Here is a 17,989-nt window from a genome sequence, read left to right as displayed (position 1 = left end):
GACAGAGCCCTGTGAGACCCCCTGACTGCAACCTAGAACGTCATTTGTCCAACTGTTGTGGAGTAATTGCCATGTCTTGTTTGTAAGCCATTCAGCTATCTATCTTATCAATATTACATTAATACCTAGTTGCTCATGTAACTTTCAACAGCAATGAATGGGGCAGTAACATCCCCAGTGAATGGAAATACTCAACACATGGCCCACAAGTTTGGGATAAAAGGTAAATTATACAGAAGAAGAATTTAAAACTGTTTCTGTCATGGTAATAGTTGAACTTGACTGAAGTAGTTTTTCACTTTTATCTGGAGGACTTATGATTCTCCCAGCTCTTAAAATTAAAATTGTAATTCAGTTGCATATGAACTTGCTATAAATGTTGAGAAAGCTTCATCTAAGGAACTACTTTCAGTACAAAGGTTTGCTGCCAGTAAATCTGGGAAAGCTGTAGGTTATTGTGCAACAATATCAGAACAATGTTTTTCTAAAGTATTAAATAACTCTTTTTAATACAGGTGATTTGCTATTGTAGTTTTCCATGTATAATGTTCTTTATGATTTTTAATCTGTTACCAATCAAATCTTTCTTTTTTTTTTCAAAGTTACAGGTCAAATCTGTCTTTATGGACACTTTTAGCAATTTTAGTTATTGTGTAGCAGAGGCTGATAATATTAGAGTAGCAAACTATTTTTTTTTCTAAATTAAATAAAAAATAAGCAGATTAATGGACAATGTAAGTGTAATTAAAACAAGGATTCCTTTACTGTATGCCTTTCTCAGACCTCACTGATCTTTAATTTCTCCCTCAAGAAGACCAGTTAGCTCTGACATAAATTGATGGCTATGCTGGGAAAGTTGCTATATTCATTTATTTCATTTTACACCAGTTAATGCTTACAATGGGAAACTCTTTAGATTCATTAATTTTATTTTACAGCTTTATATATAGCCACTCTAATCATAGCAGAGGGATACATCTGTACAGATCTGAAATAAAATGTTGAATCCCACTCAGGATACAAGACATCTCAAATTCTTATTGTCACAGTCTCACAAAGTCACCCCCACAAATACATCTAATTTTGGGATGGCTCTTCCACTGGCACCCCCTAAATTTAGGCCTCTAACACATGCTCCTGATCTCTTAATATACTGCCTTTGAGTTTATAAAAACTCAGAGAAAAGGGAAAGTAAATAAAAAAAAATACTTTTATCATTTTCTGCAAAATGCCAAACTTCAGAGACATCATTTTATCTAATTAGATACATTATTACATTATTTACATTACATGTCTGCACTTAAATATGCATGAACGTTTGCATGATGAGGAAATGGGTCTGGATGAGCTGTATTGTTTCTATTTGAAAAGGTGTAGTAGTTAAGAATGTGTATTTTGGAAGAGTGCTGCATGCTTGGTGTAGCAGATATGGAATTATTATATACTTCTATGACACAATTCAGGAAATGAAAGCAATAGCATACTATTTGTTATGAGGAAGACAATCCCTGCTTTCTTAATGTTAAACAAATTTGATTAGATGATAGGCGGAACATTTATGGGGCAAAATTTTCTCTCCCTTTTGCGAATTCACATGGGATATTTAGAAGACTCCCATTTTGTAATCATTCAGTTTTACAGTTTGCAAAAAAAGTACTTTATTACATTGACAATTCATTTTTTTTAGATTTCAGGCAAATGAGCAAAACTTCAGAAACATTTTGCAGAAACTGAAATTTCTGGATTTGGGTTTTTCATGGAGGCAGGTATCACAAAAAACACATTATTTATATCTCTTGCCTGAAAGCAGATATCAAATGACTTATGAAAAACCTGTTAAAAAGACACTGCTGCCAGAACATTCCTTCATGAATCCAGTGTATGCCCTTGTACATTTAATAAGAGTGCTTCCTTATCCATAGATTTAAGAGCTAAGAGATTGCTTTTTAAATTGATTACAAGTAGACTTACATAAAGTAGTTATACCTTATCGTTATGCATTTCTTTACAAAATGTTTTGAGAGTAGGTAATACTGTACCTTGAAGACATCTATTTAGATCTAACTAATGATCTACTAAGAATGACCTCTACTTTATTTACTTTGCTTCGTGTATAAAGTGATTACAGTGGTTCTTCAAAAGTGCCTATCAGTAACAAACATCTGACTTTACTTCTTTCCATTAATCTGTACAATTAGAGTTAATAGTACAACACAAGCTATTAAAATTCGGAAAAATGTAAGGAACGTTTATGTCTGCAACAGCTCAATATAAAGCATTACTATACTTTTTGTTTTACCAATTCTTCACTTCTAAGAAAAAAAGATATGTTATTTTGAGTAGAATTTTCACTTATATACTTGAAAAAAGAAGAAAGAAAAAGAAAGTTCCTTTCTATCTTCACATACATCAGTGATGAACTCTGACCTAGATTTTCTTCAGAACAGCACAAGGCAGGAAGCAAGGGAAACAAGAATCCAGCATTCTGACACAACTGGAACATTTCTTTGTTCTTCATAAACAACAACTGCGGTGGTGGTGCTGCGGTAGCATTGTCGCCTCACAGTAAGACGTTGTCCTGTTTGATTCTCAGCTAGAGCGTCTTCTGTGTGGAGACATGCGTGAATGGGCGTACCTTCGTTGAAGGTTGTGTGTCAGAGCCGGCAACTCGGCACATACAAATCTACTGCTAATCATTAGCAGACCGGAGTTCTGCTGTGGCGACCCCTAACCGGGAAAAGCCGAAAGACACAACAACAACAAAAAAACTTGCTTCATAAACAACATGTGAAAGGAATGTGTTACACAGGAGCAAAGAATCGCCAGCACTTTAACACTTCTAATTGGCATAATACTTAGATCTTACATTCTTTTAACTCAGCAATGCACATACTAAATAAAGCTAAACAAATAAAATAAAATTCTTAACTTATATAGTCTTAAAGTTGCCAATTCTATTGCATATAATTTAATGACACTGTCTTATAGGAAGTATTTGTTTAACATTTATACATGCATTTATAAGTTTAGTTAAATAAAATATATTGTCTTTCACTGTAAATGTTATAAAACAGTAAAACTAACCATTTATATTCCTTATCATGAAAAATGTTTTAGCTTAAAATATAAATGCATACTTACATATGTTTTGAAGCTTAATGTCCAAAACAAATCTTTTACTTAAAGGGTAACACCATTGGTTAAGAAAATAAAAGCCCTGTAATCAGCGAATAAAAGTCACGTGTTTTCAAGCTTTTTAATTTTAGAAGCAGTTTTCCAGGAATTCAGCTCACTCTGTCTCTTGAGGGATACTGTTCCAATCCATTTCTTCAGTATTATTATTAATTTTGTTGAAAAAGGTGGATGCCTCCTCCAGTGTGTCAAACATTTTAGCTCCTTCAGGAAGAAATAAATTGATCATTTCAGGAAACACCAAAGTGACTTTAATATTGTTCTTTTTAAGTTAGCTGATTAGTGGTAAGCAGGATTTTCTTTTACTCATTACTTTACTGGAATAATCATTGTTAAATCTGACTAAATGATCACCTGTTTTAATAAGTGGGCTGGACTATGCTGTTTTAATATTCCATCTTTTTCTCTGCTAGACATGAACTTAACTATAATTGAATGTGGTAGTGAGTTTTCCTTCTTCAAAGGTGCTGTCAGGGATCTATGTGCCCTTTCAATTCCAAAATATAAAGTTTCAGGTCGATTTAATGTTTTATGCAGCCAGGTTGCTTTGTTAAGAAGTTTATATTGTCTCCCTCATACTTTCCAGATATACTGCAAATTCTGATGATATTTCATTTCAGTCTATTTTCTAAAGCATCATCTTTATCTATGAGCCAGTTATTTTGTTTTAAAAGAAATTCAGTCAGAGAGTCATCTTCAGTTATTCTCCCTTCATGATCATTTAAAGCTTTTTCCATACTGCTGATTTGTGTACTTTATTGTTTCATAAGAATTTTAAATGTCCCATTTTCTTTCAGGGTTCTTTTTTGACACCTTCTATTTTGGTGTCCAGTTCATCAATTTTAAGTAATACATCCTGTATACTGGATATCAGTGATTGGATTTTTTTAACACAAGAATCCTGGGTACAATTTCTTGAGAGGCTCGTGTTGATGTTTCTTCTCTAATAACCAAGCAATCTAAATTCTGACAGGAAAAGTTGCAGCTTTTGAAAAATCTGAAACTATAAATCTGTTCTCTGTTAGTGAATAAAATTATCTAACTAGCATCTACAAATTTTATTTTTTTATTATATTTCCATTAGAGAAAGGTTTTCCATGACAGAGCTTTCACCAGTTGCTGCTCGCAGTTAACCATGCTGGTCACACCCCCAAGTTAACTATTATTTTTTATTCTTGGAATACAGGAATATGTCAATACAAGTTATAAAATGTCAGTACCAAAAGTATTTTACTTGTTTTAAAATCCCCTTTCTTTCTGTACATGTGTGTCGACATCTACATTGCAGGCTGGCATCTTTTGTGAGCCCTAAGCTCCAAACCACCAAATAAGCCATATTAACAAGACACCCTAACTCAAGTTACCGGCCTTCCACATTGCTGGGGAGAGGTCCTATGAAGAGAAAGTGCCAGATATCCACCATTGCTCTGTGTGAAGTATTGGTTGTTTAGTTTTCTAGCCCTACTTACATTCTTTGGGATGAATTTACTTGATAGCTGCTTTTACCATGAGGCCTTACTTCACAGCTGCTTTCATCATGAGACATGACCTCCAGGGCATCTTCTGTCTATAGCCAGTGGTGGTAACTCCCCAGAATTCTAAGCCTTTGTCTCCAACATGACTACCACAGTGAGTATGCCTGCCCAATGGCAAATTTGTCCATCCTCCCTCCTTAAAGAGAAGTAAGCAGGTATAACCTCTTCAATCCTTTCCACTCACTTTGAGCTTTAGCAGATAGCTGAGCTGCTGATCAAATTTAGATCACTTGGTTCATTAGCAGGGCTTCATTTTTCAATACTATGGGGATGGGTAAATGGTTAAATGTTTGATGGGAAGAAGGATTAGAACCAAGTTGACTATAACTATATCATTTTCAGTCCGGGTCAGTTGATGACCAGAATTAGAATTTATACAAAGGAGGCAGGTGAGCACGATCAATACTATAATACAACAGTAAATATTCTGTCAGTGCTGACAGAATGACAAGGAGTTAGAATTAAGATGGATCAGAATTTAAAACTCAAGTTCATTTCACAACAGCTGCTTGTTATGTACAGCCTGGGTTATGTTGTGTAAGAGGATGACTTTTAGAATAGAAGAATCTGGAAACAATGGCTGCAGTTGATAAACCAGAGATAAGACTTGACTGAGTCTATCATGAAGTCTTCCAGTGACTTTTCTGAGTTCTTTTTCTATTGTTGCTGATACTATTTCTGAGTCTGTATCTAAACTCCTGAAACATCTACCTCAGATGAATGATGCTGATGATGTCAGTAAGAGTGGAGATGGATTACTATAACAAATTAGTGTCAGAAAGTCTAAAGATTTAAAAAAAATATTATAATACCTATGTCAGGCTAGTAAATAAAACACTCAGATTTAAAAACTTTGTATAGTTCATAGCCGGTTCAGTGTAATACTACACATTTAACAGTGACAGTCTGACAACTGATGAGTCATAGCATAACTTTATTCTGCATTGTAAAAATATAAATGGTTTGTAGAAAAGGTATTTCTTCATTTTAGGTAAAGGAGATGATTCATACTAATTATGTCATGTTCTGTAGCTTTAAAAATACTACATATTCCGGGGTGTGAGTGATGGAACAGGGCTTTCTTGATTCTGTAATCTTTAATAAAGAGCTACTGGTGGAAGCATCATTGTATCTTTGCATGATTTATTGGCTCTGTGTCACCCTGAGCTGCGTAACACAATTCCATTTTTTTCCACTTCTGACAGACTTTTTGTGGAATAGACATATCTCTATCTTGAAACTGCTCTACTGGCTTAACCTTAGTAAATAATAGTTATGTAGAATCCAAGAAATATGTCTACATTCATCTCTGAACCGTTAAGAATAGTGAACTTAGTTGTTTCTTTATAGTTGTTTTCTGTCCTTTTTTATTTCATTGAACTAAGTAAAATGATTACTGATGTTAACTAATGAAAGTTTTAAGTGTTTGGAACATGGATTGTATTTCTCATAAAATGTTAGACCTGAAAAGGTCTTTCAGGATGTTTTTAATTTGTATTTATTTTTGTTCTAGTAAATGTGACTTTAATTTTTCAAGATATTCAAGTACTGTGTCTCTGTGCTACAGTCTGCATTCAAATCATGTGATTTTTTTTTAGCTGCTAAAGGCATACACATAAGAGATACTGATAACAACATTGTGACATATCAGCTCCACATATTGTCTCTCAGGCCTCCAAAAGTGTATTAATGTTTAAAACTGACCTGGAGATTAATGAAAAGATCTCAAGAGCTTTTCTTAACAAAGACTCTTTAATGAGCTGCCATTAACATGATCAGTCTCTGTCCCAAAGTAGGGCTGTGAGTAACAGTGAGGAAAAGAGTGCAGTCAGGCTGTTGATAACAGGTGACCTGAATGCACATATTGGGAGAGATAGAACAATATATTAGGAATTTCTGGGTCCATATAGGTGGGGTGGCAACAATAAAGATGGGAAGCTATTCTAGACTTCTGTCTGGAAAATGACTTGATGGTGGCCAATACATGGTTCAGCAAGGGAGACAATCACAAGAACACATACAGGAGTAGCCAACATGCAACACAGGTAGACTTGCTCCTAGTAAAGAAAGGGCATTGTGATAGAATCAGCAATTGTAAAGTCATCTCCAATGAAACAGTCAGACCACAGCATAAACCAGTGATCTCCATAGTCAGCTGTAAGCAGTGGTCATAGAAAGCTCTAAGGTCAACAGACACTAGGCTGAAGACCTGGAAGCAGTCTGGAGAGAAAACAGGAGAGTTCAAGGAATTACTCAGGGATCTAGCACCCAGGAATAACAGAAAATAGGTGGGGATGAAGAAGAAGAATGACACACCTCAAAAGTGAATGTGTAAGGACTATAGAATAGATATGAGTTCCAGCCAGGTATGGAGGCAAGGGACATAAGGAATGCTGGTGGTGGAATGCAGAAGTCCAGGAAGTCAATAAAAGGAAGAAGGAGTGCAGGAAGAAGTGGGAGGTAGAAAAGGTGGGCCAGGCAAACAAACAAGCTAATGGAAGAATTACAATAGCAAAGAACAAGGTATCAGAAGCACTCTATTAGCTTCTTTGAAAGTGAATCAGTAAATGGCACAAATAAACTCTATCAGGCAAGACAAAGACAAAATAGATGAAGATATTCAGATACCCGTCATAAGGGATGCCAGCAAAAACCTGCTTATGAAATCAAAGGCAGATAGCAGAAGTACTTCTAGCAGCTTCTGAATGAAGAAAACCCCCATAGAAGCTGTACTGCCCCAGACACAGTATATGGTGAGAAAAGAGGAGGAGCCCACCCTAGAAGAAGTAAGAACAACATTAAGGAAAATTAAATCAGGGAAAGCAGCAGGCTCAGATGAGGTGACAGCAGATATGCTCAAGATGTTGGGTGAGATGGCTCGTGAAGGTACTCATAGCAGTAATGAGAGAAAGGCATATCTGAGATCACTGAGGAATAAACATGTTAGTGCCTGTGTACAAGAACAAAGGAAGCATACAAAACTGTGGGCAGTACAGAGGTATCAAACTCCTATCACACTGCATGAAATTTCTGGAGAGAGTGATTGATAAATGAATATGAAGAGTAGAAAGTAAGATGGAAGATGAGCAGTTTGGATTCTGATCAAGAAGCAGTACAATCAATTCAATGTTTGCAGTGAAACAGATAGCTGTGAAGAAGCTAGACATGAGGAAAGAGTCCAAGTGTGCGTTCCTAGACTTGGAGAAAGCATATGACAAGGTCCCAAGAAAGTTGATTTGGGCAGTCATGTAGTAGTTCCAAGTCCCAGAAACACTGATATAATTAGTGCAGGCTTCGTAAAAAGACCCAATGACTCAAGTACGAACAGAGTTTGCTCACCCAGAAGGGTCCTCTGTGGGAGTCAGTTTGCATCAGGGTTCAGCTCAGAGCCCAATGCTGCTCATACTGGTGATGGACTACATTAGTAAACGGGTTGGAGGAGACAGATCAACAAAGCTGCTGTATGCAGACAATGTGGCATTATAGGCAGACTCTGATCAATAGCTTCAGCAAAGGATAGTGGAATGGAATGCAAAACTTAAGGCACATGGGATGTAACTAAGTACAGATAATATAGTTGTAATGGCAGCAAATCAGGGAAATCAGAAGAAGCACAAAACATGAATGAAACTTATAAAAAATAATAAAGCAAGAAGACCAGCTCACAGGAACAGACTACACTTTAATATGAGCACTTTTTCGTCAGCGTAAAACCATCTGACTTCTTCAGATTAACTGAACATAAAACATCACTTCCTTTTATACAAAAAACATCACTTTGGAAGTGATGTTTTTTTTTTTATAAAAGGAAGTGATGTTCATTTAATCTGAAGAAGTCTGATGGTTTTATGCCAACGAAAGTGCTCATATTAAAGTGAAATCAGAAGAAGCTGAGCATTGAGGTAGAAGAGAAAATAGTGGAAGAGGTTAAAAACTTCAAATGTCTAAGGGGGTTGGTTGAAGAGAAGGGAAGTCGAAATGAGGATATCAAAGCTAGAACCAGAGGGGCTGCAGCCAAATGGTACAGAGTGATAGGGGTAGTATACAATAGAAGAATGCCAAAGAAGCTGGAAAGTAAGGTGTACAAAACCATGGTGCTGCCAGTACTATGGTATGGTATGGTACAGAAACCTGGGAAGTAAAGAAGAAGCAGATGAAGTTAAATGTGCTGGAAATAAAGTGCCTGATATGGGTGGTAGGATACATACTATATAGCAGATAAAGAAATGAGGACAACAGAGCAAACACCAAAGTAGCTCCAGTTGCAGAGAAAGTCAGTGAGAGCAGATTATGGTGGTTCGCGCACATGTGCAAAAATCAGAAGGCAATCTGGTAAAGAAAATTTGGGACAGGCAGGAAGAAACGAAGAGGAAACAAGGGCATCCAGCAAAGAGATGAATGTATTGTAAATAGGTTCATAGACTGGTACTAGGCTATTGGCCCTAGGGCCTATACAAGCCTAACCTTAGCAATTCCCTGGCTATTTCTTCCCACAATATTTACTTCCCTGGACCCCTGTCTAGCAGGGCAATTGACGTGATCCCCAGGGTGAATTTCCTATCTCCCATCCAATCTTCAAGGTTCTTTTTGAAGAGGGCCAAAGAGGTGCTCTGCTTGACATGTATGGGCAGTCTATTCCAGAGTTTGGGGAGTTTCTGGGTCAGGAACCGATCCCTCCAGCATGTTTTGTTCATTGTGATGACAAGGTTTAGATCCCTGGAGCATGTGACTTTGAGGGATTGGGATTTCTTAAATGTAGCATGTCCAACAGCTTTGGGTTTGACATGGCCTTGTATGTTAAGCAGAGATTGTCTCTGAGTAGATAATATATGACAGAGTATAGCTGGAGTTTTTTTTAGATGGTCAGCATAGGGCATCTGCTTTAGGCCTGTGATTCTTTTAGTGAGGTATTTCTGCGGCCTTTCCAGTTACTGCAGATGTCTTGAGAGGTACATACCAAACAGGGCATTGTATTCTATAATGGGTTTAATGAGGGATGAGTACAGTGGGACAATGACCTCCTTTTTTCTGGATGAAAAGCCCTTAGTGATGAGGTGTGCCACATAGAAGGATTTCCTGACTGTTGTGGCAATGTGGTTATTGAAAGTGAGACCACTGTCCACCTGTGTCCCTAAGTCTCTTATCACACTTTCAGTGTTTAGTGTACTGCCACCTATATGGTAATTCATGGGTACATGTTTTTTCCTAAAGGGGATAACTATACATTTCTTGGCATTGAGCTTGAGCCCATGGCTTTGGCACCAAGCATCTGTTTCTGTAAGGCCCTTTTGTAGAATATCCACATCATTTGGGGATTCAATAATGGCTCCCAGTTTGCAGTCATCTGCGAATGTTGATAGCCAGAGTCCCTTAGTTTGGCCTGTACTTTAGAGAAGTAGATGCCAAACAAGAGCAGTCTCAGACTGAACCCTGGGGTACTCTACTTGTCACTTGTCTAGAGCTGGATTTGGAGTCGGCTACTTTTACAGTGTGGGTTCTGTCAGTAAGACAGTTGACAACCTATCGAGTGACATAGGGATTAATGCCCAGCGTAGTAGGTTTATCTATGATTCCAGAGTGGGGGATGGTGTTGAAGGCCTTGGCAAGGTCCAGATAGGCTGTGTGGACTGCTTTACTCTCATCCACAGCTCTGGAGACTGATTCGAAGAAGTCAATCAGGTTCAGGAGACAAGATCAGCCCTTCACGAACCCAGGCAGAAAACCTGTGAAAGTCAAGCATGAATGTTGAATAAGGTAATTGAGAGTGCTGGCAACATTTTACACCCCGACTTCATGTAGAAAATGGAAAACAAGGGGATTAATTATGATGAATATGATCAGTGGCCTTCTAATTACTGCTGCAGTCTGATAATTGTTTAATTAAACAGACTCAAATCAACCTATTTATTTATTTATGTATGGATTTAGTTTACACCAGGTAAGCACCCTACCCTCTCATCGTCCCATGCAAGGAATATTACCATGTAATGTATCAAATTCTGAGCACAAAAAAAAAATCTCAAGGCAAGTTGTAACTTGTTGGTCAAAACATGTCTGATCACATGATAACATGATATAAAATACTGACCCTCATTATGTGTCATGAGGTACTGAGTGAAAAGTAATCTTTAAGGTATTAGGTCAAATCTGACAAAGTTGACACAGGAAGACGTAGCACACAATGTCATCTTCCACTCTGAAAGCTGGAGTGCTGTCTGTGTAAATAGCCTTATTTCATCAACATAGCATGATTTTTTAACTGACTATGGTACCACTGCTACATTATTATCTTTTGTTGACACCATCACTAAAAAGAGAAATGCTGGCAATCTAATTTCCCCACTACTTCTTGACCTATTGAAAGCATTCAATACAAATCTCTTATTATCTACTTCATAAGCTGTTTTCTCAAGGCTTGTCTCTTAGCACTCCCCCTCTCTCTCAGACTTGTACCAAACTGTCAAGTGGCAAAATGAATATTCCCACATTCTACCTGTCACAGTTGGTGTACCACAGGGATCCATACTGGGACCACTCTTGTTTAATGTGATTTACATTCAGCAACCAGACACGCTACTCTGATTCAAGATGCAGATGAATCTACATTAATTTGCTCCACCCTACCTACACTGATTACAAGAAGTGACCCAAGAATCCTTTGCATCTATTGAAACCTGGCATGACAACTCACAACTACTACTGAACCCAAAAGAAGCTAAGCTGTTGCTTTTCACTCCTAAATTGCACTTACAAAATAAAGACCAGTTCAACATAATCTCATTAAACAACGAGATAGAAATTTTACCAGACACTAAATATCTTGGAGTCACAACAGATAATATGAAACATGATCCCTTCATCCAAATGACAGTCAAAAAAGACACGCCAAAAGCTTACCCTGTTTTACAGAGCTAAACCTTTCTTTAAAGATAAAGCCAGAGAAACAATTGCAAAACTCTACTTACTCCCCACATTACTACATGCCGTTGAAATCTTCCCAACTCTTTCATCACTCAAGAGAGAGACAAAAACTCAAACAGTATGACAGCAAAATGTGCCACAAATTTATCTTACTGTGCCCACCGCTGGCAAGCCCTCAGACTAAACTGGAAAGGACTACCCTGCATCCTTAATTGATCCCAGCTTCTAGTAGTCAACAATTTAATATACAATCCAGACAAATGTCCAGCTCTTAAATCTATGATTCAGCCCTATAACCGAAGCAGAAAGCTATACTCCCAAGACAAATCTTTGCTTACCATAAATAAATCTCTAAATATGCAGGAGATGCATTCTACTCCATTACATCTCCAGAATTTAGAACTCTGTCCCTCAAGCATAATAAACAACTACAAACTTTAAATCAGAGCTTAAATAGATCCAAAAACAAATCTTGGATTTTCCAGTGGTCATCCTTGAGATAAAATGTGCACATATTCTCATGCATATGTATAAAGACTTGCATGTGTTATGTTTTGCTCATGTATGCAGCATGTATACTCTTAGTTGCAAATTCAATAAAGCTTACATGGTAATTTTTTCTGTGTTCACTTCAGGGAGGAGCGAATTTTAGATTCAGTAAAGTCTGTTTAGTAGTGCACAATCACACGCATTTATGCACATCAACGGAAAGTTTCGTGGGATGCAAATTTCAGCATAAGTAGCTGAATTTTATGCTAATGAAGCAAACGAGCATGGTGGAACAATCCAACAACCCTACACACAACCATTCAGACTCTGTGTCCGTATTGGAAGTGTACGTGAAAATTTTCCATATACAGGAGCCTACATGGAAGCAGGGGCATGCAGAAATCTGGAAATATGGACAAAATGCCCATGAAAAGATAAAAACATGCATGTAATGGCCTAGAATGTCCAAAAGAATTAGTGATGTGTGCCACAGCAGTATAAATGTTACAATTTTAATTTTAGCACAAATTTGCACAATGTGCTGCTATGCTCAAAACATTTGAAAATGAATAATAAAAATGTTATTTAAAAGATGGGAATGATGTATTGCCATAATAGGTACAGTAATACACTGCATTGTGTCCTTAATTCCATGTTCCCGTGCTGTTGCCCAGCTTACATGGCTACTATCCGTGTAGTTTTTAGGAGGCTGTTAGCATGGTTATTATGTAAATGATGTATCAATGCAGTGGATTTATTGAATCACATACTTGTGTTGTGTCTACTAACTGGTCTGTGTCCCAATATAAGTCATAGGAGTATGGACAGGTTGACACAGGAGTCGCCATGGACTATGATTTTTGTTGATGATATTGTGATCTGTATTGACAGTAGGGAAAATGTTTAGGAGACCTTGGAGAGGTGGAGTTATGCTATACAGAGGAGAGCAATGAACGGCATAAGGACTAATACAGAATATATGTGTGTGAATGAGGGGAAGGATAGAGAAATGGTGAGACTGCTGGAAGTAGAGCTGGTGAATCTGTATGATGTTGAATACTTGGCAGCAAAAGTTCAGAGTAACACTGAATGTGGAGGAGAGGTGAAGAAGACAGTGTATGCAGGGTGGAGTGTGTGTGAAAGAGTATCAGGAGTGATTTTTGACAGATGGGTAGCAAGTACACTGAAAGGGAAATCCTACAAGATTGTTGTGAGAAAAGCTATGTTATATGGTTTGGAGACAATGGCACTGACAAAAACACAGGAGTCATAACAGGAGCTGGCAGAGTTCCTGATGTTAAGGTTTGCATTGGGTGTGCTGAGGATGGATAGGATTAGTAATCAGTATATTAGAGTGTCAGCTTAGGTTAAATGGTTTGGAGACAAGGCCAGAGAGGTGAGAGGGATGCTGGGTATATTTGGAGATGGATGCTAAAGATGGAGCTGGCAGGTAAGAGGAAAAGAAAAAGGCCTAAGATAAGGTTCATGGATGTGGTGATCAAGGACATGCAGGTGGTTGGTGTGAAAGAACAAGATGCAGAGGAAAGGAGGAAATGGAAGCAGATGATATGCTGTGGCTATCCATGATGGTAGTAGCCAAAAGAATAAGAAGATTAATGAATGACATCTGTTTTTGGAGAAATCCCTCCTGTACATTTGTGGTAGGAGTGTACAGTAGGAGTATATATTTGAAGGTTAATGTTTCTGGACCCAGTGTGAGCTTTAACAGTGTTTCCTTGTATTACATGCTCTGTTCTAGTTTATGTGCAGAGGCCTTGACACTTTGCCCTCATACATACAGAAATACCAATACACTTATTTCCCAATACAATCAGCTGTTGCTATGTAGCAGTACAGATCCTCAACAGCTCTAATTAGCTATCATACCTTCTGTTAGATAACAAGCAGCAATTAAACCACTTACCGATCAATTAAATAACTATAGATCAACCTTCTGAAGGCCTCCTAATGTACACTCCATAGGTTACTCCCCTAAAATAACAGTAACATCACATATACCCCTCCTTTTAGTATTTTCTATGTAGATACCAGGTTCAAACCTCCCATCCTCACCAATCAGTTTCCCTCTGTTTCCCCTGTAAGCCTAACTGACAAGTTTTTTTTTATACTCAGTGCATATAATGTCTGATCTGGATAATTATAGGAGGACAAACTCACTTGCACAAACATAACTGGATTTTGCAAACTGAAATGCCATGGAAGAAATAGTGAAACACCCCACAAGGGTCTGTAATATGTCAGACCTGTTCCTCAACAATATTAGTGAACAATGTAATGGCATATGTGTAGTGCCTGCACTGTTAGTCCAACCATTAAACAGCATGTGTAGAATTTGAAATACCTAATGAACTCCTTAAAGGAGGACTTGGGTTCAAAAACATTATCGAAGGTAACTACACCCTCCTAAGGGACGGTTTAATCAACTTGCAACCTCAAGTTTCCACAAAGGACATTGACAGCTGTATTAATTTATACCCTGATGCCCTGTCTACACATCTACACAAATGTATACACACAGCCGTGCCTGATATGCTCAAAGACAGATTCACTGGGAAATACAGTCCATACTGGTGGATGTTGGTCATTACTACATTCTATAGTAAGTGAAAGAAGCTGCTGTTTACAAATACAACATGCACAAAACAGTCCTGGAAGGCCACTCATCTCAGTGCACCCAAACCAATGAGACACCTTGAAAAGGCTTCACATAGCAACTATGCTAATAATTTATGACACTTATCCAGGGACTAACATAAGCATGCCTTCATTTACATCTGCAGACTGATATATATCAGTCAGTTGTATTTTGAACTACTTCTGGAGGGTATCGCACACACTGACCCACTGTAAATTCCAAACCTACTAGAAGACACAGGTGGTTGTAACTTCTCCCACCTCAGAACACAAAACTTATGAAATGTGTGCATCATCACCTCCAAACTGCGGTATCTGCAAAGAGCAAGTTATCACTGCTCACCCAAGACTTGGACCACAGTTTCCATAGGACCAGATGACATTCTGGGCTGTGTTTTTCATGTGCCGCAACAGTGAGCTACACCACTAGACACCATATTCAACCACAGTCTGAGTACTCCTGTTGTCCACACTGAATGGAATACAGCGACCATTTCCCACCCACACAATGGAGAATAGACAACATACAACTGGAATTATAGTCCCAGAACTGTATACAATCTTCACTGTAAAGCAATGGAAACTATCTGCATGCATCTCAGACATAAGGACATAGCTGACCTCCAAACAGTAGATCTGTTCCAGTTAAGTTTTCTCAAGGGCAGCTTGTACCTGCAAACTCTGGGGAAATCAAGACTATGAGCAGAGACATACACAAAGCTGTGCACTCCCCCTATCTTGACTTGGCCAAGCCCTTCAACGCAATCCAACATTTGGTCCCAATGAGAAACTAACCAAAACGTATATCACACCTTGTGTTATCAGGTGGGTTGCAAATAGGATAACAGACAACAACACTCTGTCAAATTGGGAGGCCTCACCTCAAGCAGCAGACCTATCACCTGTGTGGTAACAGATGTGTCAATGCTGTTTCCCCTCTCATTTGCCATGTACTTATCAAACATCCAAAAAAAAATGGAGGATGTGTGGCAAAACATCTTTGTCCGACTAATGACTGCTGACAAAGCCATGGGTGTATAACTACACACACATGCATCACCATACTGTGTGATAATAAATGTTCCTGCTTATTAAAAAATAACCCAGAGTACAGTATTCCCAATTTCTGCATCAATATACCTTGGAACACATGTTGACTGCAAACTGAGTGTACTGTGGGAAGAAGGCATTCTACAGCTTACATCCAATTAGCAAAGGCATTACATCGAGAACAATTCATGTTATTAATCCCCTATACTCATCCATCATCAGCCTTATTAAGGAATATAATCCTCCCTTTGATATGTATTGTCCCAGACATCTGCAGCAAGTTGATAGACCTCAGACATCTGTGAGTAATAAAACCTCTGAGGGCCTCCAACATGTGTCTTCTCTGGACAGAATGAAGTAGCTGTCACTGTACTCAATATCATAGATATAGCTTTGAGACAGAATATGTATGGATTACATGGCAGTCTTTGGCACAAATGGGATGAATATGTTGCACATCCTTAAGTCATATAGGACCGCAGTCACCTATTCCAGGGACCTCAATGCACAGTGTGACATACATAAGACATGTTGGAGAGACACATACATGTCTCAAAGGTTGTCATCATCTGCATTAGGCTTCAAATCTATGTCAAACAGAGCATATATACATTAACCTGTTTAAAAACAGGCTGGTTGGCTTGATATAAAAATGTTATCTGCCATGGATCACTGCTGATTCTGTCCTGGACATGGGGAGTCCTTTCTGTAAGAATCATGGCCATGCATTATATCTGGAAGTGCATATTATATTGTGATGTGTCGGCTATGCTTCTAAACACCATCAGGCCAATACCCTTGTCACCGGCTATGAATCTCGGAACCTATGGTGATGTGCATGAAAAAACACAAAGCATCATACTGTATTACTGCTCTGATGAGATATGTCTGCTGTGCTTACATACAATCCAGAGCACAGAGTCAGATGGGTTGACTTTGGATGTGCACACATAAGTTAGTACTAAGCAATTCTTAAAGAGAAGGTTAGATGTCTTAATGAGGCACATTTCATTGACTGACTTAATAAGCCTTACAAAAGCATCAGCTAGAAAGTAGAAGAATTATTATGTTAGGAACTGTCTAAATGGCTAACTACAATATAACTGACAGGTACAATTATCAAGCCAATAGCACAAATGGAGATATAAAATACATATTAATGTAGGTAGTCAGCCTGTGCATCAGACACATAACTTTAGTATCCCTGAAGCCAAAAAATAGACAACAGGGATGTGGCGCAGTCATCACTTGCACAGGGTGGTTTGTGTGGGTGCAAGAGGCCTAGGTTGACACAAAAGGTTAGTGAGTGTGTCTGTGAGTCAGTAAGGCCAGAAGCCATCATGGAACATGTAAATGTAGCATGTGTGTGAGTAGGTGCTCCCAATGTGACATTGGAATGTGTGTGTGTGTGTGTGTGTGTGTGTGTGTGTGTGTGTGTGTGTGTGTGTGTGTGTGCGTGTGTGTGTGCGTGTGTGTGCGTGTGTGTGCGTGTGTGTGTGTATGTGTGTGTGTGTATGAACACAGCCAAGCTCAGTGCTAGCCCTATGTGTCTGTATGGAGGACAGCTGTTGACCATACATGGTAGAGCTGACAGTTCATCATCTTTGTCCCTGACCAAGAGAACTGGCTCTGCCAGGAGTTGCACTGGCACCTCCATGCCCAAGGTCAGATGGTGTGTTACTAACTGAGGGTGACTGATGTCTGCTGGACATGCTCCCTTCATGAGAACACCCAGCACCATGACCCCAGGGCCTGCTACATCTGGGTGTGGACAGCACACTCTCTATGGATGTAATGCCACTACATACAGCATGGCCCCTTGTCTCTCAGCAGATATAGTTGCTGACCTATGCCCACAAGGTTGACTTCCCCTCCCAGCAGACGCTCCATCACAGACAATGTGCATTCCATGCCAGATAATCTGTGCTCCTTCAAGGACACATACCATTCATACATGTTATTGATCCGATCCAGTGCATCAACAACATGGTGGAGGCAGTTATGGATGTCAGACTGTGCCACATCTAGAACTCTGAGCATTCTTCTGGAGTAACATTCTGAAAGAGCCTGTGCCTCCATTATGGCCCTAAGTATACAGCGAGTGACACATGAAGAGACACCTGCACAAAGTAGTAGAGGTACAGCAG

The sequence above is a fragment of the Protopterus annectens genome, chromosome 7.part0, assembly GCF_019279795.1.
Source record: "Protopterus annectens isolate FY-2018-M chromosome 7.part0, PAN1.0, whole genome shotgun sequence".
NCBI lineage: Eukaryota > Metazoa > Chordata > Ceratodontiformes > Protopteridae > Protopterus > Protopterus annectens.
This window is presented reverse-complemented; position numbering follows the sequence as displayed.